Genomic DNA, 22,605 nt, shown 5'->3' with positions numbered 1-22,605 from the left:
GTATTTGCCAGAGGAGTTCCGTGTTCTCATTAGGAGCATTAAGCGGCCTACTGAAAACACAAGAATGAAATACCTGTCACTGTTCAGCCACTCACATTTCGTTATTCCAGAAATATTCAAGTATCTAAACCTTGACGCATCCACAACGTTGGAATATATATGTACTCATATTTGGATTATAGAATACAGGCTTATCTGTAGAAATATTCAGGTTTTTTTTTCTTCATGTGCTTTTGTATAAAATCAAACTGGTGAGACTACAAAATTCATGTATTAATTTATATAATAATCTTGCATTTCAAATAGGCCATCGTATAGGATAGTCAATTCATGAATATTTGTGCTTCTTTTTACCGGATAAACAAAAAAATATCTGGATGAATAAACAAATCAGTCACAAAAACAAAAAAACAGGATGAGAAATAAATTTGGACGGACAAATCAACGACATAAACAAAAAATCGAGACAACAAAAAAAAATTAGTGACAAAGACAAAAAAAACACTCACCGTGGGGCTTGAACCCACAACCACAAGGTTAAGAGCCTTATGCTCTACCAACTGAGCTAGACAACCTTTGTGGACAAAATTGAGCTCGACACCAAGATCTATGGCGCCGAGCTTGGTACCACGTCGGCGCCACGTCGTCCGTTTGGGCCAGCGCAACACCTACCTCGGCGCCATAGCCTATGGCGCCGAGCTGTGTTACCTCGGCGCCATAGGCTATGGCGCTGAGCAAAGGTTCCAAAAATGACATTAAAATTTTCTAGGGTCCAAACGTGATATTGTTTTCGATGAGGGGTTAAAATGCAAAAAATTCGGTTCATAGGCCACCTAACCATCATTTCCAATCTTTTTGTTGCAGCCCAATACAACTCCACGGTGATATCTGTCTTCGTACCTGTACGTCGTCGTCTGCTATGCCCGTGCGGCCGTGCCGTAGCCAGCGTCGATAGCAAGAACTGTGCCCGTGCCGTCTCCAGCGCCCATCTTCAAAACTGTCCCTGTGCATCGGTGATCTTGCTTGGAGTCGCCATACCTTCCCGGCATATTGTCTGCTGCTATACAAGTTCCATTAATCGATCCAAACTGAGGAGTATGGTCTGCTGCTATACAAGATATCATACGCTCCAAAATCCTAGTCGTAGGATTGGAGGGGGATGGAGTCGCATAAAGTGTAGAAGCTGAGTCCGTGGACGGAGCAGCGTCGATCTTTGTGGACGACTGGACGGGCAGTCGCAGACTCGCAGCCGTCTGAGACTGCGGTTGCCTTCTTGGACGAGAAGCCGCAACCGTCGTACGTATCTAAAGCCCACCCCGGCTAGGAAGTGGGGGCGGGGCAGAGTCGCCTGCGGCGGTGAAGAGGGATGCAGGGCGGGGGAAGAGTGGTTGGCGGCACCGGCACCAGAGACTTTACGAAGAAAGCACGCGACGAACGAACCCAGCGAGGCAGCGATGAAGAAATGGCGTGGATGGGCCAGCGGGACACGCCGGCGGAAGAAGTTTCGGGGCGACATAAACTTTCCCTATTCATAGCTACACAATGAGAATTTTCTGGGGCTATGAAAAAATTGGGAAGGTTTAGGAGCCCTGTTCAAGCCTTGGAGGCTTGATTTTTCTTATTTCACTTTAATTTTAAGATAAGAGACATTTTAAAAGAGCTCTTGAAGATCCTTCTAGAACCAAACAGCACCAAACTTTTTTTGGCATTCCGGACTTTTCCCGGTCCCGGAAATATAATCTATGAGCAATGTATGAGCTTGGCATTTCAATTAGCCACTTAGTTCTCCCTAGAACGCTTTCAATCTCTACTAGATTTGCCTTCATCTTGCTTTCAAACTGGACCGGTCTGTTTAGATGGGCCGCGCAACGGATTTTGGATCTCTGAGCAACTAGGACCAAAACTTGGTGCGTGACAAAGTGACCAGGCTTCCATCCTAAGGCGGGCTCCAACAACACCCTGTAAAACGTTTTGTACTGTAAATATAGGATTCGCAGTGGTACTCTAGCTGCCTAGCAATAGACTCTAAACGGTACTCTAAAATCTAGAGGACGCCGCACGCACTCTAGATGTGGAGAATTCCGAGCGTCCGCTATCCGGGCGAGGGTTCGGGCTCCCACGGTGGTGAAAACTCCGGACGCTCTGTTCTCCTGTCGCTGGCGACTTCGATCACACTCGGCGAGGGGGCCTCGTGGCGCGGGTCGTCGGAGGAGGTGGCCAAGCTGGGCTCGAAGAGGCCGTGCGCGGGCAGGTCCGGCGACGGACCGCTCTCGGTGGCTGGAAGCAAGGAGGTGGCCGGCGACGAGAGAAAGATCCAAGACTTGGGTGCAAGCGTCGGTGTTGTTCGACATCGAACCGCCATCGCGAAGAGGCTGAGAAGGTCCACGACGCCGACGAAGGTTGGTGCGGAGAAACGCAAGCGCAGCTACTCGCTGGCATCGTCATCGTCTTCCATTCGCTCGGCTGCTCCAGATCCGAAGAGAACAAGGTACAAACCTTGCCTTGTGATTGCGGATCCATTATGGTTTTAGGGTTCTCGTACTTCAAATGCTGCAAATCGTCCAGATCTAGATTTTAGGGTTAAAGGGAACAATGAATCGATGGTTCTAGGATTCGTTGTCCCCTAGGTTTATGTTGAGTAATGTTAATCAAAATTTGAACTGTCTATTGCCAATACTTGCTGGTTCCGAGGCTATTTACCATCATTTTATGATATTGATGATATCGTCGGCTACGACGACGGACGTGACTACTCTACCCACGACACCTATCCCTACTAGATTACCATGCACCTAAATAAAGTGCTCGGTGCAACGAAATATGTTTTAGGTTTCTGCAAGTCGTAATAATGTTTTGTATGTGAACAAAACACCTAGGTTCTGTGCCACAAGTTCTTGGTATCGTTGATGTGATGTTCATGTTGACGTGGTATGTTAAATGTTATGAACTTTGCAATATATGTAGTATTCAGCACTTGTGCCATTGTTGTGCCTGTCCTGTTTAATGTCTCATGGTTTCTATTTCTTTGAAATGGTTGCCTCAATGTACTACACTTTTTCATTGTCATATTATTTGATGTGCCTAACTTAAATCTACGGCATGGGTACCGACTGGAACCAAGTAATGGCATAATATGGCAGTTTCCTATCCGAGGAAGATGGCACTTAGTTTTAGAACACTGCTTTTGTTCCTCCTCAGCCTGATATACCAGCACAGGGGTCACCAGCAGCACCTCCAGTCAAGAAGGGTCCTCAACGCACAAAGCTAGCAAATTTCACGTCTGAGGAGGATATGAGGGTTTGTCAAGCTTGGTTGGCTGTCAGTTGTGACCCCATAGTAAACATTGGTCAGAAGCGTCAAAGTTTTTGGAATCGGATTACAGAGGCATACAACTCTCGAAGAGGTTCAATGCTAGAGAGGTCTACGAAATCTCTGATGAGCAGGTGGGATAGTATCAAAACTCAATGTTCTACCTTTGCTGGATACATGACTGCTGTGCTTCGACAAAACCCAAGTGGCCTTACTGATGCAGATAAGGTATGTCTATGTACTTATGCATATGTTGTTCAATGTACTTAGCTAATAATGCATTTTTTGTTATGTAGACTTCTCTTGCAGCTACTCGGTTTGCTGCTGTTGAAAAGAAGCCCTTCCATTTCTTACATTGTTGGGCAATATTGAAGGATCAACCAAAATGGATGGACCAGCACATGGGTAACCAAAATCCTCCACCCAACCCAATAGGTACCCAATCAAATACTATTGACTTAGATGCTGGTGAAGACTCAGCTCCATCAAGCTTTACTTCGAAGAGGCCGCTAGGTCGAGATTCATCGAAGAAAAAGGCAAAGAAGCAAAGATCTGAGAACACATCATCCACTGATTCGGAGTACCTAACACGGATGGGTGAGCTTTCTTTGGAACGATTATCTATCTACAAATCAGTAGCTTCAACTGAGGAGAGGAAATTGGAGTCCATGAACAAACACGAGAGGCAGAAACTCATCTTGGAGAGGAAGAAACTCAACTTAGAGAAACTTAAGATGGAACGACAAAAGGTCAAGGAGGACACGGAACAGGAGGTTATGATATTGAGCATGGATTTGAGCAAATGTAACCCCCTACTTCAATAGTACTACGAGGCTAGGCAACAGGAGATACTGGCAAGGGTTACTGGAACCTCCTCGTCAAGCAAGTGAATGTTGAGCAAGTCATGGTAGTCATTGATGAAGTTAATATTATTTGTTTTCGACATAAACTTTAATTGTTTTCGACATAAACTTTATGTTTCTGCACTAGCGAACTTCACAATTTACAGTACTGTGATGTTTTAACTCTGTCATGTTGGTTAATGATAGTAGACTTGTTATTTGATTTGGAGATTTGAGCATGACACATTCAGAAATTACTTTAACTTTGCTTCTAGCACATGACACAAGCACAAATTACAGTACACAAAGCAGCTTCGGACACACATAAACTACGACATGACACATTACACATGACACTACGACATTTACTAAAATGTCGTCATTTTATTGTTGATGCAAACATAAACTTCATACTTAAGCAGCTCCGGATCCAAGCCGCGCTCAGTGGTGGTGGATTAGATCAACGTCAACCTGCAACTGAGTATATTTCACGGGATCATGCAGTTGATCGTACCTATTGTTGATGTACTCATTGCACTCGGACATGGAACCATGAGTAGTGTCCGCCAAAACACCGATGTTATCGAAGCTTGTGTTCAAAGACGAAGGACCTTCATCTTATACTATCATGTTGTGCAAGATGATGCAAGTTTTCATTATATCTCCAATGTGTTGTGGAGACCAACCATATGCAGGACCATGCACTACGTGAGAGCACCTAGAGGGGGGGGGGGTGAATAGGTGATCCTGTAAAAACTTGAAACTTAATCCACAAAACTTGATTAGGAGTTAGCACGAATAAGCCAAGTGGCTAGAGAGGAGAACTTGCACAACACGATAACCACAAAGAGATCAACACAGAGATGGCACAGTGGTTTATCCCATGGTTCGGCCAAGTCCAACACTTGCCTATTCCACGTTGTGGCGTCCCAACGGACGAGGGTTGCAATCAACCCCTTTCAAGTGGTCCAAAGACCCACTTGAATACCACGGTGTTTTGCTTTCACTTTACTATATCCCGCTCGCGAGGAATCTCCACAACTTGGAGCTTCTCGCCCTTACACTTTGATGTTCACAAAGTGAAAGTCGCCTAGAGGGGGGGTGAATAGGGCGAAACTGAAATTTACAAAATTAATCACAACTACAAGCCGGGTTAGCGTTAGAAATAGAAACGAATCCGAGAGAGAGGGCGTAAAACAAATCGCAAGCGAATAAAGAGTGTGACACGCGGATTTGTTTTACCGAGGTTCGGTTCTTGCAAACCTACTCCCTGTTGAGGTGGTCACAAAGACCGGGTCTCTTTCAACCCTTTCCCTCTCTCAAACGGTCCCTCGGACCGAGTGAGCTTTCTCTTCTCAAATCAACCAGGAACAAAACTTCCCCGCAAGGACCACCACACAATTGGTGTCTCTTGCCTTAGTTACAATTGAGTTGATCGCAAGAAAGAATCAAAGAAGAAAGCAATCCAAGCGCAAGAGCTCAAAAGAACACAACAAATCTCTCTCACTTAACACTAAAGCTTTTGTGGAATTGGGAGAGGATTTGATCACTTAGGTGTGTCTTGTATTGAATGCCTAGCTCTTGTAAGTGGTTGGAAGTTTGAAAACTTGGATGACTTGAATGTGGGGTGGTTGGGGGTATTTATAACCCCAACCACCAAACTAGCCGTTTGGTGGAGGCTGTCTGTCGCATGGTGCACCGGACAGTCCGGTGCACAACGGACAGTGTCCGGTGCGCCAGCCAGGTCACCAGGCCGTTGGGTTCCGACCGTTGGAGCTCTGACTGCTGGGCCCGCCTGGATGTCCGGTGGCGCACCGGACATGTACTGTAGAGTGTCTGGTGCGCCGTCTCGCGCGTGCCTGACTTTTGCGCGCTCTGGCGCGCATTAAATGACTCTGCAGGTGACCGTTGGCGCGAAGTAGCCGTTGCTCCGCTGGCTCAGCGGACAGTCCGGTGTGCACCGGACATGTCCGGTGAATTATAGCGGAGCGAATTCCCGAAGCTGGCGAGTTCCAGAGATGCTTCATTCCTGGAGCACCGGACACTGTCCGGTGTACACCGGACAGTCCGGTGAATTATAGCGGAGCGCCTCTGGATTTTCCCGAAGGTGAGGAGTTCAGTGTGAAGTCCCCTGGTGCACCGGACACTGTCCGGTGGTGCACCGGACACTGTCCGGTGGTGCACCGGACAGTCCGGTGCGCCAGACCAGGGCTGCCTTCGGTTATCCCTTGCTCTCTTTGTTGAACCCAATTCTTGATCTTTTTATTGGCTAAGTGTGAACCTTTGGCACCTGTATAACTTATAGACTAGAGCAAACTAGTTAGTCCAATTATTTGTGTTGGGCATTTCAACCACCAAAATCAATTAGGAAAATAGGTGTAAGCCTAATTCCCTTTCAATCTCCCCCTTTTTGGTGATTGATGCCAACACAAACCAAAGCAAGTATAGAAGTGCATAATTGAACTAGTTTGCATAATGTAAGTGCAAAGGTTGCTTGGAATTGAGCCAATATAAATACTTATAAGATATGCATGGATTGTTTCTTCATTTTTAACATTTTGGACCACACTTGCACCACATGTTTTGTTTTTGCAAATTCTTTTGTAAATCCTCTTCAAAGTTCTTTTGCAAATAGTCAAAGGTAAATGAATAAGATTTTGCGAAGCATTTTTAAGATTTGAAATTTTCTCCCCCTATTTCAAACGCTTTTCCTTTGACTAAACAAAACTCCCCCTTAATGAAATTCTCCTCTTAGCGTTCAAGAGGGTTTTAAGATATTGATTTTGAAAATACTACTCTCTCCCCTTTTTGAACATAAGGAGATACCAAATTGAAAATCATACCAATTGAATTTTGAAAATACTACTCTCTCCCCTTTTTGGACATAAGGAGATATCAAATTGAAAATCATACCAATTGAAAAATTCTTTTTAAAATTAGTGGTGGTGCGGTCCTTTTGCTTTGGGCTCATGCTCTCTCCCCCTTTGGCATAAATCGCCAAAAACGGAATCATTAGAGCCCTTGTCCTAATTACTTTCTCCCCTTTGGTAAATAAAATATGAGTGAAGATTATACCAAAGACGGAGTCCTTTTTCTTTGGACTCAGGCTCTCTCCCCCAAAGATGGAGAGTTGCCCGGAGCGACGGCGAAGGATGAGTTACGGAGTGGAAGCCTTTGTCTTCGCCAAAGACTCCAATTCCCTTTCAATAAACCTATGACTTGGTTTGAAATAGACTTAAAAAGACATTAGTCATAGCATATGAAAGAGACATGATCAAAGGTATATGAATGAGCTATGTGTGCAAATCAACAAAAGAAGTTCCTAGAATCAAGAATATTTAGCTCATGCCTAAGTTTGTTAAAGGTTTGTTCATCAAGTGGCTTGGTAAAGATATCGGCTAATTGATCTTTAGTATTAATGTATGAAATCTCGATATCTCCCTTTTGTTGGTGATCCCTTAAAAAGTGATACCGAATGGCTATGTGCTTAGTGCGGCTATGCTCAACGGGATTATCCGCCATGCGGATTGCACTCTCATTATCACATAGAAGAGGAACTTTGGTTAATTTGTAGCCGTAGTCCCTAAGGGTTTGCCTCATCCAAAGCAATTGCGCGCAACAGTGGCCTGCGGCAATGTACTCAGCTTCGGCGGTAGAAAGAGCTACGGAATTTTGCTTCTTTGAAGCCCAAGACACCAAGGATCTTCCCAAGAACTGGCAAGTCCCCGATGTGCTCTTTCTATTAATTTTGCACCCCGCCCAATCGGCATCCGAATAACCAATCAAATCAAATGTGGATCCCCTAGGATACCAAAGCCCAAACTTAGGAGTATAAACTAAATATCTCAAGATTCGTTTTACGGCCGTAAGGTGAGCTTCCTTAGGGTCGGCTTGGAATCTTGCACACATGCATACGGAAAGCATAATATCCGGTCGAGATGCACATAAATAGAGTAAAGACCCAATCATCGACCGATATACCTTTTGATCGACGGATTTACCTTCCGTGTCGAGGTCGAGATGCCCATTGGTTCCCATGGGTGTCTTGATGGGTTTGGCATCCTTCATCCCAAACTTGCTTAGAATATCTTGAGTATACTTCGTTTGGCTTAGGAAGGTGCCCTCTTGGAGTTGCTTCACTTGGAATCCTAAGAAGTACTTCAACTCCCCCATCATAGACATCTCGAACTTTTGTGTCATGATCCTACTAAATTCTTGACATGTAGACTCGTTAGTAGACCCAAATATAATATCATCCACATAAATTTGGCATACAAACAAGTCATTTTCAAGAGTTTTAGTGAATAAAGTAGGATCGGCCTTTCCGAGTTTGAATCCATTAGTGATAAGAAAATCTCTAAGGCATTCATACCACGCTCTTGGGGCTTGCTTGAGCCCATAAAGCGCCTTAGAGAGTCTATAAACATTGTTAGGGTACTCACTATCTTCAAAGCCGGGAGGTTGCTCAACATAGACCTCTTCCTTGATTGGTCCATTGAGGAAGGCACTCTTCACGTCCATTTGATAAAGCTTGAAGCCATGGTAAGTAGCATAGGCTAATAATATACGAATTGACTCAAGCCTAGCTATGGGTGCATAGGTTTCACCAAAATCCAAACCTTCGACTTCGGAGTATCCTTTGGCCATAAGTCGGGCTTTGTTCCTTGTCACCACGCCATGCTCGTCTTGCTTGTTGCGGAAAACCCATTTGGTTCCTACAACATTTTGGTTAGGACGTGGAACCAAATGCCATACTTCATTCCTAGTGAAGTTGTTGAGCTCCTCTTGCATCGCCACCACCCAATCCGAATCTTGTAGTGCTTCCTTTACCCTGTGTGGCTCAATAGAGGAAACAAAAGAGTAATGCTCACAAAAATGTGCAACACGAGATCTAGTGGTTACCCCCTTATGAATGTCGCCAAGGATGGTGTCGACGGGGTGATCTCGTTGGATTGCTTGGTGGACTCTTGGGTGTGGCGGCCTTGGTTCTTCATCCTCCTTGTCTTGATCATTTGCATCTCCCCCTTGATCATTGCCGTCATCTTGAGGTGGCTCATTTGCTTGATCTTCTCCTTCATCAACTTGAGCCTCATCCTCATTTTGAGTTGGTGGAGATGCTTGCGTGGAGGAAGATGGTTGATCTTGTGCATTTGGAGGCTCTTCGGATTCCTTAGGACACACATCCCCAATGGACATGTTCCTTAGCGCGATGCACGAGGCCTCTTCATCACCTATCTCATCAAGATCAACTTGCTCTACTTGAGAGCCGTTAGTCTCATCAAACACAACGTCACAAGAAACTTCAACTTGTCCAGAGGACTTGTTAAAGACTCTATATGCCCTTGTGTTTGAATCATATCCTAGTAAAAAGCCTTCTACAGTCTTAGGAGCAAATTTAGATTTTCTACCTCTTTTAACACGTATAAAGCATTTGCTACCAAAGACTCTAAAATATGAAATATTGGGCTTTTTACCGGTTAGGAGTTCGTAAGATGTCTTCTTGAGGATTTGGTGTAGATATAATCGGTTGATAGCGTAGCAGGCGGTGTTGACCGCCTCGGCCCAAAACCGATCCAAAGTCTTGTACTCATCTGTCACACCCGGTTTTAGAAGGCAAACCGAATGCAAACCATGTACGTGCCAGGATCAGCAATTCACGTACACAACAGTTACATAACATGGACATCATCACACAATGGTCAAATAGTATTAAAAGGGAAATAGTCGATTACATCATATGTCTGAGACATCCACATAGTCTTTACAATAAATCAAAGTGCGGAAAAGAAACATAGATAAACGCGGCCTTCACAGGCAGCCGACTGGGGGTTGCCGCTAACCCACGCCTAGAACTCGTCATAGTCTTGAAACTCCTGGAAGTCTCCTTCCACGGCTTCATCTTCTCCTGAGCAGTGGTTGCAATGCTGACAACCTGGGGAGGGGGGGGGGGGGTTGGTGTGTAGAGCAAGGGTGAGTACACATCAACATACTCAGCAAGTATCCTGTTTGGCTGTAGTGGACTAGCTTTATGTGGGGATAAGTCAAGCAGTTGCTTTTAGTTGGTCAGATTATTATTTACTAGTAGAAAGCCAGGTTTTAACATTAACCCAAGTTATTAGCCCGATGTACCCTTTCCAAACGGAAAGAATACCACTTACCAGTACCATAATCATAACCAGAACCATCAATCTCTTTGCCACCTGTAAACCAAAATGTCTCTGATCAAGTACCACTAATCACTGGAGCTCCCTTGGCCGCTCATAACCGCGAGCACGACTGATATATCAGTTTTCAAACACTCTGCAGAGGTTGTGCACTTTACCCACAAGCCGTGATTCCTTTTCCGCCCGGGGAGAGCTACTCCCCATTGACCACTGCCTAGGTGGTCCAGCAGGGCATCACTACGTAGCCTTTACAAAGATTCCCCGGGGCTATAGCCGCCCGTTAGGTTTCCTAAATGCACCGCATACACCGAGCCCCATTGACGGCATGACGGCTAAGCGAGCTACACCCTGGATCCTCTAATTATTCAGCTAAGGGCACCCCATTCCACCCTCATGGTTGCACTGTTTTCCCGGGCGGTCATCCAAAGAACAGGTCCTTACGGAGAGGCACTCGAGAAACCGCTCGAGCCCCCTTAAAGGCCACAAGTAGAACATTGTAATAAGAGAGGGGAAAACAGCGTATCATAGATAATCTCATCATGTTCTTTGATTAGAGTTAAGCGATAGCATAAAGCTAAACAATAATAATCCAACCCAAATAGGTAAGCAAGGTAATGGATAACAAAAGCAAGTCAATCCTTAAGTATAAATGTGTAATCCGGGAGGTGAATTAAAGAATGAATAGGACAGAGATAGGTCAAGGGACACTTGCCTCCACCAACCGACTGCTGCTCAGGGGCTTCTCCTGCGAGTTCTTCGGGCTCCTCGACCGAATCGTTCTCTATGCGAGTGCAAACATACATACATCCATCCATTCAAATTAGGAAACAAACAGTACACCATACAAGAGAACAAGAAGATTAAACGTGCATAGAATATGACATGCGATATTGCATTTACCATGGTTGGAAAGAGACGGGGGGAAGGTCTCGCAGGGGTCAAAGCTTATGCTCGAGACGCATTACGGGTAGAAGAATAAATAGGCGTTACGTGTTCTAGTTCTACTTAGCTCCAATAATAAGGATTAGCTACATGCACTAATGGAAACGTGACCACTTTTAGTAAATTAACGTTAAATGAGATAGACAATTAGCTATACAAATTAACTAACGTAACCAATTTCTAAATTGAGATTCCTATCTAATTAACATGAACAATGTGATTAGCACGCATAAAATATAAAAAAGGGGAAGGGGGTAGACAGGCACGTCTGGGGGTAGACGAAGGCACAACGGGCCGTGCCAAGGCACTGCGCACTACGCGAGCACGCACGCAAGGCCGCACGCATGCGCCGCGAACTAGCCGTGCACACGTCGGGGTCGCGCGCTAGCCGAGCTCAAGGCCGCGCGCCATAGGCACGCTGGGCCGAGCTCGAGGCCGCGCCGGGGCCGTCACGATGCGAGCAAGGCACGCCGGGGCGGGGCGGGCGTGGCGCGGGGCCGGGGCGGTGCAGCCGGGGGGCGGGGGCGGGTCGCCGGGGTCGGGGACGGGGCGGGGGCGACCGAGCCGGGCGAGGGGCGGGCTTGTCGGGGACGGGCGCGGCGGTGGCGAGGCTGGGGCGGCCGAGCCGGGGCCGAGTGAGGTCGGGACGGTGAAAGCTCTCTTGTGGGTTTTGGTGGTTTGGATGACAACCCAATTAAAGGACTAACAAGTGTGCTAAGTGTTGAACAGGTGCTTAATGCAAAGCTAACAGGGTTCAACACAAGTGAACAAGTGTGATGGTCCAAAGACTGGATTATCTATAGATAATGAACATCACAAGTAAGATGGACATTGCTTAAGTGAGACTCGGTGTGCGTAACTCAGAGACAACCGATCAAGCCAAGGATGGAGGCAAGAAGAGCTTCGAGGTACCGAGTGCAGGGAGAAGGTCAAGGAGACCAGGAACCCAAAGCCAGGGGTGAAGAAGAAGACTTGCAAAGTCAAGGTTGATCGAGTTAAGAAGAGTTATGGTGCATCAAGGATCACTACATAAGGACATGACTTACAACCAATGAGGTAACATCTACAATTATGTGGTGTAAGTCATAAGGCTCAAGATCAAGCTCGAGAAGTGAACGGGGGTTGGGGCTCAGATATGTCAATCTAGATCAAGTCAAGTTGACTTGATGGTTTAGAGTCCAACATCGACCTCAAACAAGCCAAATTGGGTAAAACGATGAAAAAGGTTAATTATGTAAGGTTTGAGTGTTCAACCATTTTGCATACACCTCTTACTACAAGTTTGGTGCTTTGGTTTGCTCTCTAACTCTTTCTGTAGAGAAAGTACCATTCTGAGCTCTGCTGGAGGAGAAATAGAAAAGCTAGGAGAAGAACAAGAAAGATGTAAGTTTCTAGGACTAAATCAATTGGATTATACTCTAAATGTGTTTGTTTAAGTCTCAGGAAAATCCTCCCAAAAGTTGAAGTCAAACGGAGAAAGAACGGAGGAAAAAGCACTTAGTGTACTGTTGGTTGGTGCACAGGACAGTGAATAGTAGCTGTCCGGTGCACAGGACAGTGAATAGTAACTCTGTCCGGTGCACAGGACAGTGAATAGTAGCTGTGTCCGGTGCATAGGACAATGAATAGTAGCTGTGCCCGGTGCACAGGACAGTGAATAGTAGTTGTGTCTGGTGCACATGCCAGTGAATAGTGACATGTCCGGTGCACAGGACAGTGAATAGTAACCTGTCCGGTGCACCAACGGCTAGCTGTTCCAGAGAAGGAAACTGTCAATCAGATCCGTTACTGTTCACTGTCCGGTGCGCCACCGGACAGTCCGGTGCACCCGCAACCAGGGAAGGCTGAGAGCTTCCAAATGAAGCTCCAACGGCTCCTAGGCCCTTTGGGGCTATAAAAGGGACCCCTAGGCGCCTCAAACAAGTACACAAGTGCAGCCAACAATTGTATACATCACTCGGATCGATTCTCTCTCTCCCTCTCGTGTAAATCTCTCTAGTTTGTGTGAAGGCAAAGTTATAAGCCTTTAGAGAGTGGAGAGGTGCTGCAAAGAGCTAGAGCAAAGTCTTGAGCGCATTGTTACTTTGCCGGAGTGCTGTCAAGAAGATTGTAAGCAGCCGTGGCTTTGTTGTAACCCAACTCAACATAGTGGAAGGCTCTATCTGTCATACTGACAGATCTGAGCAAACGGAGGAAGGAGTTGAAATAGACTCCAAGCCCAGGTGTGGCTAACTCCAACGAGGACTAGGCAAGCATTTCAGGCTTGGCCGAACCTCGGGATAAATTCTTGCGTCTGTGTGCTTCGCTCTGTATTGTGTGCTGACTCTCTGTCTTACTCACTTTTTATATCTGCACTTCAACACTTATCTGTGGTACAAATTATATTTGAAGTGCAGGGCATTTTGAGACAGGATCTTCTATTCCGCTGCAACCTACTCGAAGGATCTTTCATTCCACTGTGATCTGGTCTTTGAGTAGAGTAAGAACTAAAGTTTTAAAGTGATAATTTTTTATTCGCCTATTCACCCCCCTCTAGGCGACATCCAGATCCTGTTCCCGGGCAAAGGGAACTTTCAATTGGTATCGGAGCTAGGCCTCTCCAGTGTGGGCTTAGCCGTCCGGAGATGATGATGTCGTCACAAGAGGTAACTGTAGAACTTCTTCTAGGCGATGGCTCTAATTATAAATCTTGGTCTGTCTCTATTTATAATGCCTTCATGCGTGTTGATCCTGATTTGAGACAGATCTTTAGTAGAAGTATTTTTCCCTCCAATTTTAGTCAAAATCCTTCTAATGATGAACTAAGATGTCTGTCTCTCAATCACCATGCTTGCAACATCTTAGTTGACTCACTTTCTAGAAGTGCCTATTTTGCAATCATGAGTAGTGATAGTGATTTATTTGTTGATGCTCATGATCTATGGACCAAAATTAAGTTAAAATTTTTTAAGTCCATATGCACTGCTTCTGCTCCCTCTATTGTTGGTAGTACTAACTTGTCCAAGGGAGAAGAACGAGAGAGATGGACACCAAGCGATGGATCCACCTCATCGACAGGTTCATCTCCCACTTGTTATACATGTCTTGTTGCTAACGATGAGAATGGAGATGAAAGCAATCATGAGGAGGAATATGAGAATGAGGAGTCTACATCATCACAAGGTACATTTTCCTATTTTGCTTCCACTGACAATAGTGACAGGGAAAATGAGATCGGCGATGTAGAAGAAGAGGAGATTCGCCGTTTCTACACCCATCTCAACAAAGAAGACAAAGCGCTCTTGGTTAAGCTATTGAGAAGGAACAAGGAAGAAGGCGAGACGCTTCTTAGGCTAGAGGAGACTCTCATCAAAACCAACGACAGCCTGGAGAAGATGACCAAAGAACATGAGGAGCTAAAGTGCTCTCATGATGATTTGGTCCAACGGTATGATTCAGTTTTACTTGAGCAAAGAAATAATGATGATGTTTTATCTAATGTTGCTCAACTTAAAACTGAAAATTCTATGCTTAGGAGTCAAGTAGAAATGATAAATTTAGAAAAACTTGCTCTAGGTGAAAAGTATGATATGTTGTCGTATTCTCATAGTAAACTAGTTGATGACCATATCATGCTTGATGTTGCTCATGAGGTTGTAATTACAAACTTAAATTCATGTGAACCTCATTCTTGCACAAGTGCACATTTGGATAATATATCACCATGTGCTAACCCCTATCGCTCAAAAGGAAGCGAATGTTTGAATGAGCAACAAGTTGTAGGGTCAAAAAGGAAATTGCTTGGAAACAAGAAACAAAGACAATTAAGGAGAAGATGCCTTGCTCGACTTCCTCAAGATATCTACGAACACGTGGTGAAGAAGCTTGAGGAAGGAGAAACCGCATCAAGGGTCAAACTCCTTGAGAAAGATGTTCCTAAAGCAATAAGTGAAGCAATCAACAAGAGACAAGAAAAAGGTAATGATTCAATTAGTCATGTTATTTGCACTAATAGTCTCTCTATGTCATCCAAAAGCAAAAAGAGAAGAGGAAAAGGGAGGTGCTTCAAGTGCAAGAGATTAGGTCACCTCATTGCTTCTTGTCCATACAAAGACAAGGACGAAGGGATAAGGAGATGTTTTGGATGCAATGAAAAGGACCACATGATCACCTCATGTCCGGTCATAAAGAATCAAGGACATGCACCCTCCAAGATGACCCTCACCAAGGAAAATGATAAACAACAAGTGTCATGTCGGGTTGAGCGACGTTTCTGCTATATGTGTGGTGAGCATGGTCATCCACCTGAGGTATGTAATAAAGGTAAGGTTCCTAAGCAAGTAAATTTGTCTCAATCTTATTCGCTTAGAAGACCCAAACCATACACTTGTGCTAGATCAGTAATGAGATCACCTAGAACTAGCACAATTGCTATTTGGGTACCGAAGGCTCTTTTGGATGATTGTTATGGACCCATTCCGATATGGGTACCAAACTGTGCCAACTAGACCATGCAGGTGCCTCGAGATGGACTGGAGACCATGGGAGAGCTTAAGATGGTTAATTCAAACTCTATGCTTAAGCTGTTGATTTTTATTGTCTATTCATTGATCCAAGGTTGAATGATTGTGCAATTCTAATCCCATGTTCATCTCAAGTTAAATAAGTTGTAGAGGTCTTGAATCATTATTGGTGAATCAAGCAAAGGACCTTGATGAGAATATGCAACTTGCTCTCCAAAGGACGGTACCCGGGTATCTTAAGTACATTATTGCAAATCAGTATTGCTCTTAAGTTGGTTTGTTGTGCTACCTATCCTTGGAGTAGTTATGCTTTTGAGATTGCCTGTGTTATCAATGGTTCATAATGATGCTTGCTTAATCATGATTGTGTGTTCTATATGTTATATCTTTTGAATCATTCAATGGTAGCTTTTCAATCGATATATTCACTATGATTAACTCTTTTTATGTTAATGGATAAACCTGTATCCTTTTGTAAGACATGCTATTGTCTTTAATGATTAACCTATGTGCAAGCATGACATCTTGTTTAGTCCATGTTCACATAATTACCCAATTTTGATACTGTGTGTATACCAAATCCATGTTGTGCCACTAATGCACCTTCTTGAGTTATGAGGTGCATGAGCAAAAGGAGCCCTAAATTGGTGACAACAGGTGCTCTCACTCTACACTACCTAAAAGAATGGATCTCATGGTATTCAGGTAAAAGGCAAAGGTATGGAGAATGGAACTATGCAATCTCATATCTTGAAGTTCCATTGATTGTGATCACAACTATGTTCTTGCCTCTGAATTGGTAGTAACTTGGCTTAGGTGTTCCTTACTTTAAAATGTTGTTTCTTTTGGTGTACCTAAGGAACCTTCTTAATCATGATGTACTTAGACATTGCGCTTTATATGCATGATCTTGTCGTTTTCAATTGGTATATGTGGTGCAATGATTATCATGTATGAAGCATGCCTAGGTTGCTTGTAAAATGTTATACTACTTGAGGCATGCATTGTTGTATTAAGTCAACTATTCAATTGGTATCTCTTTGTGATGAAATTGATAGAGTATGCCTTGACCAAGATATGTTGTGATCCCCTCTAGTTCAGAGGAAGCTAGAATGTGCATAGTGCAAGTCATTCAAATACTTGATGCACAACTTTAGGGGGAGCACACATAACTTGTGTCTTTTGAGACTAATTGTTTCTTGAGTGATCCTGTATAGTCTCAAGGTGGAAAAGGGAAGATGAGCAAGAAATGGAGCAATCAGGACTTGGGTACCTCCACAAGTCGAGTAATTGGTATCTAAAGTTTTTTGTATCTTAGCAACAAGAAAAGGTCAGGATAAAGGATCAGGTATAAGTGTAAATTAGCTCCCTAGAGATAAAACTTTCAAGATGGAAATCTTGAATTGATGACAAAAGGAACTCTGACTACTTAGATGGAAAGTACACCATAACATGGTAAAGGTACAAAAGGAGGTATTGACCTTTTTGCGTATTTGTACCTTAATTTTTCTCCAATGCTTGTGTTGCATATGTTTAATGTGTAAGGGGGACTAATGTTAGTGTGTTGCATTTTCCCTGCTTAATACCCTGTTGTCCCTTGACATCATCCTATGTTCTTGCTTGAATATGGTTTTGGTGTTTGATGTCAAAGGGGGAGAATTTGTGCATTAAAGCTTACCTCGACCTGAGAGGAAAGCTTATCTTAAGGGTGAAGATTATTTTTTTGTGTGCTAAAGGACTCAAAAGGGTTTCCTTGAGTTCCTTTGATCTTAAAGAAAAATGTGTTAGTTTGTTGATAATACTTATCATATGCTTGTTGTTGTATTATATGGTGATAATGCAAAATTAGTGCTTCCGTTGATATGAATCAATTGGTATCTACTGTGTTTATCCTGTGATAGATATTCATGTGATTCTGGCGCTTTAAATCGGTATCTTAATGGTGAATAGTGGTAGGTTGATATTCCTATGGTATGTTTATTTAGTTGGTGTTTAACTCTGATTCTGTGCATTTGTGTGTTATACGCATCACGGTTTGATTCTTCACACAATGCATCCCACAGGTGCTAAGGTGTAGCAATGCTTCAAATTAGCCTAAGTATGTGCATTTTGGCATTTAAGGCCAAAGTTAAAATTTTAATGTAAGCACATATTTAGGGGGAGCATTCTATAAACTTAGAATTCAAAATTTGTGCTTTAAATCTTATTGTTGTGTAAGCTTTAATTGTGTTGCCATCAATCACCAAAAAGGGGGAGATTGAAAGCTCTCTTGTGGGTTTTGGTGGTTTGGATGACAACCCAATTAAAGGACTAACAAGTGTGCTAAGTGTTGAACAGGTGCTTAATGCAAAGCTAACAAGGTTCAACACAAGTGAACAAGTGTGATGGTCCAAAGACTGGATTATCTATAGATAATGAACATCACAAGTAAGATGGACATTGCTTAAGTGAGACTCGGTGTGCGTAACTCAGAGACAACCGATCAAGCCAAGGATGGAGGCAAGAAGAGCTTCGAGGTACCGAGTGCAGGGAGAAGGTCAAGGAGACTAGGAACCCAAAGCCAGGGGTGAAGAAGAAGACTTGCAAAGTCAAGGTTGATCGAGTTAAGAAGAGTTATGGTGCATCAAGGATCACTACATAAGGACATGACTTACATCCAATGAGGTAACATCTACAATTATGTGGTGTAAGTCATAAGGCTCAAGATCAAGCTCGAGAAGTGAACGGGGGTTGGGGCTCAGATATGTCAATCTAGATCAAGTCAAGTTGACTTGATTGTTTAGAGTCCAACATCGACCTCAAACAAGCCAAATTGGGTAAAACGATGAAAAAGGTTAACTATGTAAGGTTTGAGTGTTCAACCATTTTGCATACACCTCTTACTACAAGTTTGGTGCTTTGGTTTGCTCTCTAACTCTTTCTGTAGAGAAAGTACCATTCTGAGCTCTGCTGGAGGAGAAACAGAAAAGCTAGGAGAAGAACAAGAAATATGTAAGTTTCTAGGACTAAATCAATTGGATTATACTCTAAATGTGTTTGTTTAAGTCTCAGGAAAATCCTCCCAAAAGTTGAAGTCAAACGGAGAAAGAACGGAGGAAAAAGCACTTAGTGTGCTGTTGGCTGGTGCACAGGACAGTGAATAGTAGCTGTCCGGTGCACAGGACAGTGAATAGTAACTCTGTCCGGTGCACAGGACAGTGAATAGTAACTGTGTCCGGTGCACAGGTCAGTGAATAGTAGCTGTGTCCGGTGCACATGCCAGTGAATAGTAGTTGTGTCCGGTGCACAGGACAGTGAATAGTGACATGTCCAGTGCACAGGACAGTGAATAGTAACCTGTCCGGTGCACCAACGACTAGCTATTCCAGAGAAGGAAACTATCAATCAGATCCGTTACTGTTCACTGTCCGGTGCGCCACCGGACAGTCCGGTGCACCCGCAACCAGGGAAGGCTGGGAGCTTCCAAATGAAGCTCCAACGGCTCCTAGGCCCTTTGGGGCTATAAAAAGGACCCCTAGGCGCCTCAAACAAGTACACAAGTGCAGCCAACAATTGTATACATCACTCGGATCGATTCTCTCTCTCCCTCTCGTGTAAATCTCTCTAGTTTGTGTGAAGGCAAAGTTATAAGCCTTTAGAGAGTGGAGAGGTGCTGTAAAGAGCTAGAGCAAAGTCTTGAGCGCATTGTTACTCTGTCGGAGTGCTGTCAAGAAGATTGTAAGCAGCCGCGGCTTTGTTGTAACCCAACTCAACATAGTGGAAGGCTCTATCTGTCATACTGACAGATCTGAGCAAACGGAGGAAGGAGTTGAAATAGACTCCAAGCCCAGGTGTGGCTAACTCCAACGAGGACTAGGCAAGCATTTCAGGCTTGGCCGAACCTCGGGATAAATTCTTGCGTCTGTGTGCTTCGCTCTGTATTGTGTCCTGACTCTCTGTCTTACTCACTTTTTATATCTGCACTTCAACACTTATCTGTGGTACAAATTATATTTGAAGTGCAGGGCATTTTGAGACAAGATCTTCTATTCCGCTGCAACCTACTCGAAGGATCTTTCATTCCACTGCGATCTGGTCTTTGAGTAGAGTAAGAACTAAAGTTTTAAAGTGATAATTTTTTATTCGCCTATTCACCCCCCTCTAGGCGACATCTAGATCCTGTTCCCGGGCAAAGGGAACTTTCAGACGGGGCGGCTCGCCGGGGGACGGCGCGAGGGCGGGCTCGCCGGGCGCGGGGCGGGGGCGAGCTCGCCAGGGCGGGGGCGGGTCGCCGGGGTCGGGGCGGCGCGTCGGGGCCGGCGCGGGGGCGGCCGAGCCGGGCGCGGGGGCCGTGGCCGGGGAGAGGGAGGGAGGGGGAGAGGAGAGGGAGGAGGGGGGGACCTACCGCGCGCGGGGGGGGGGGGGGGGCAGCGGCGGCGCGCACGGGGCGGGAGACGGTGGCGGCGGCGCGCAGGGGAGGGGGCGCGGTTAGGGCAGGGGATGACGAGCGGGGCCCACAGGGGAGGGGAGAGAGAGAATTTGGGAGGAGGGGGAGGGGGGCGGCTGGGCCGCTTTGGGCCCAAATGGGGCGCGGGGGGGGGGGGGGGGGAGAGGGGTGCGGCTGGGCCAAAAATGGGGAAGGAGGGGGAGGGGAGAAGAAAAAGGTTTTCCTTTTTCTAGAATCTATTTTCTCTAGATGAATGCATTCACATTTTTAAACAATCAAAAAGTATGCATGGTTCGGCAATGGTGCATCACACAAAATAAAGTATTTTAGGGTTTTGCTTTACACGGGATCCCAAGCCGAATCCCGCTATAACTTTGGAAAAGATCAAGGTTTAGTGAGGAGAAAAGGGAAAAGGAAAGGGTAACGCCTGAATTTGGTGAGGGAAAAGAAGAAAAAATTCTACCCCCAAATTCAGGGCGTTACATCATCAAGCATGGTTCTTGCCATGTCCAATAGAGTTCTATTGTTCCTCTCCACTACACCATTTTGTTGTGGGGTGTAGGGAGAAGAGAACTCATGTTTGATGCCCTCCTCCTCAAGGAAGCCTTCAATTTGAGAGTTCTTGAACTCCGTCCCGTTGTCGCTTCTAATCTTTTTGATTCTCAATCCGAACTCATTTTGAGCCCGTCTCAAGAATCCCTTTAATGTCTCTTGGGTGTGAGATTTTTCCTGCAAAAAGAATACCCAAGTGAAGCGAGAATAATCATCCACAATAACTAGACAGTACTTACTCCCGTCGATGCTTATGTAAGCAATCGGGCCGAATAGGTCCATGTGTAGGAGCTCCAGTGGCCTGTCAGTCGTCATGATGTTCTTGTGTGGATGATGAGCACCAACTTGCTTCCCTGCTTGGCATGCGCTACAAATCCTGTCTTTCTCAAAATGAACATTTGTTAATCCTAAAATATGCTCTCCCTTTAGAAGCTTATGAAGATTCTTCATCCCAACATGGGCTAATCGGCGGTGCCAAAGCCAACCCATGTTAGTCTTAGCAATTAAGCAAGTGTCGAGTTCAGCTCTATCAAAATCTACCAAGTATAGCTGACCCTCTAACACTCCATTAAATGCTACTGAATCATCACTTCTTCTAAAGACAGTGACACCTACATCAGTGAAAAGACAGTTGTAGCCCATTTTGCATAATTGAGAAACGGAAAGCAAATTGTAATCTAAAGAATCTACAAGAAAAACATTGGAAATAGAATGGTCAGGAGATATAGCAATTTTCCCCAATCCTTTGACCAAACCTTGATTTCCATCCCCGAATGTGATCGCTCTTTGGGGATCCTGGTTTTTCTCATAGGAGGAGAACATCTTCTTCTCCCCTGTCATGTGGTTTGTGCACCCGCTGTCGATGATCCAACTTGAGCCCCCGGATGCATAAACCTACAAAACATGTTTAGTTCTTGACTTTAGGTACCCAAATGGTTTTGGGTCCTTTGGCATTAGATACAAGAACTTTGGGTACCCAAACACAAGTCTTTGATCCCTTGTGTTTGCCCCCAACATACTTGGCAACTACCTTGCCGGATTTGTTAGTTAAAACATAAGATGCATCAAAAGTTTTAAATGAGATGTCATGATCATTTGATGCACTAGGAGTTTTCTTCTTAGGCAACTTAGCACGGGTTGGTTGCCTAGAGCTAGATGTCTCACCCTTATACATAAAAGCATGATTAGGGCCAGAGTGAGACTTCCTAGAATGAATTCTCCTAATCTTGCTCTCAGGATAACCGGCAGGGTACAAAATGTATCCCTCGTTATCTTGAGGCATGGGAGCCTTGCCCTTAACAAAGTTGGACAATTTCTTAGGAGGGGCATTAATTTTGACATTGCCTCCCTGTTGGAAGCCAATGCCATCCTTAATGCCAGGGCGTCTCCCACTATAAAGCATACTACGAGAAAATTTAATTTTTTTTATTTTCAATTTCATGCTCGGCAATTTTTGCATCTAGTTTAGCTATATGATCATTTTGTTGTTTAATTAAGGCCATGTGATCATGTATAGCATTAATATCAACGTCTCTACATCTAGTGCAAATAGTAGTGTGCTCAACGGTAGATGTAGATGGTTTGCAAGATTTTAATTCTACAACCTTAGCATGCAATATATCATTTTTACTTCTAAGGTCGGAAATGGTAGTATTGCAAACATCAAAATCTTTAGCCTTAGCAAGCAATTTTTCATTTTCATCTCTAAGGCTAGCAAGAGAAATGTTCAATTCTTCAATCTTAGCAAGCAAATCATCATTATTATTTCTAAGATTGGGAATTGAAACATTACAAGCAATAGAATCAACCTTAGCTAACAAATTAGCATTCTCATTTCTTAGGTTGTCTATAGTCTCATGGCAAGTGCT

At 44.4% G+C, this 22,605-nt stretch overlaps 1 non-coding gene across 1 annotated transcript; it reads right to left on the bottom strand.

Moving 5' to 3' along the window:
* Positions 1 to 502: 502 nt before the first annotated feature.
* TRNAK-CUU (transfer RNA lysine (anticodon CUU)) lies at positions 503 to 575 on the bottom strand. Its single transcript has one exon. It is a non-coding gene; the product is annotated as a tRNA-Lys (tRNA).
* Positions 576 to 22,605: the final 22,030 nt, after the last annotated feature.

The sequence above is a fragment of the Zea mays genome, chromosome 3 (genome assembly GCF_902167145.1).
Source record: "Zea mays cultivar B73 chromosome 3, Zm-B73-REFERENCE-NAM-5.0, whole genome shotgun sequence".
NCBI classification, from domain to species: domain Eukaryota; kingdom Viridiplantae; phylum Streptophyta; class Magnoliopsida; order Poales; family Poaceae; genus Zea; species Zea mays.
This window is presented reverse-complemented; position numbering and strand designations above follow the sequence as displayed.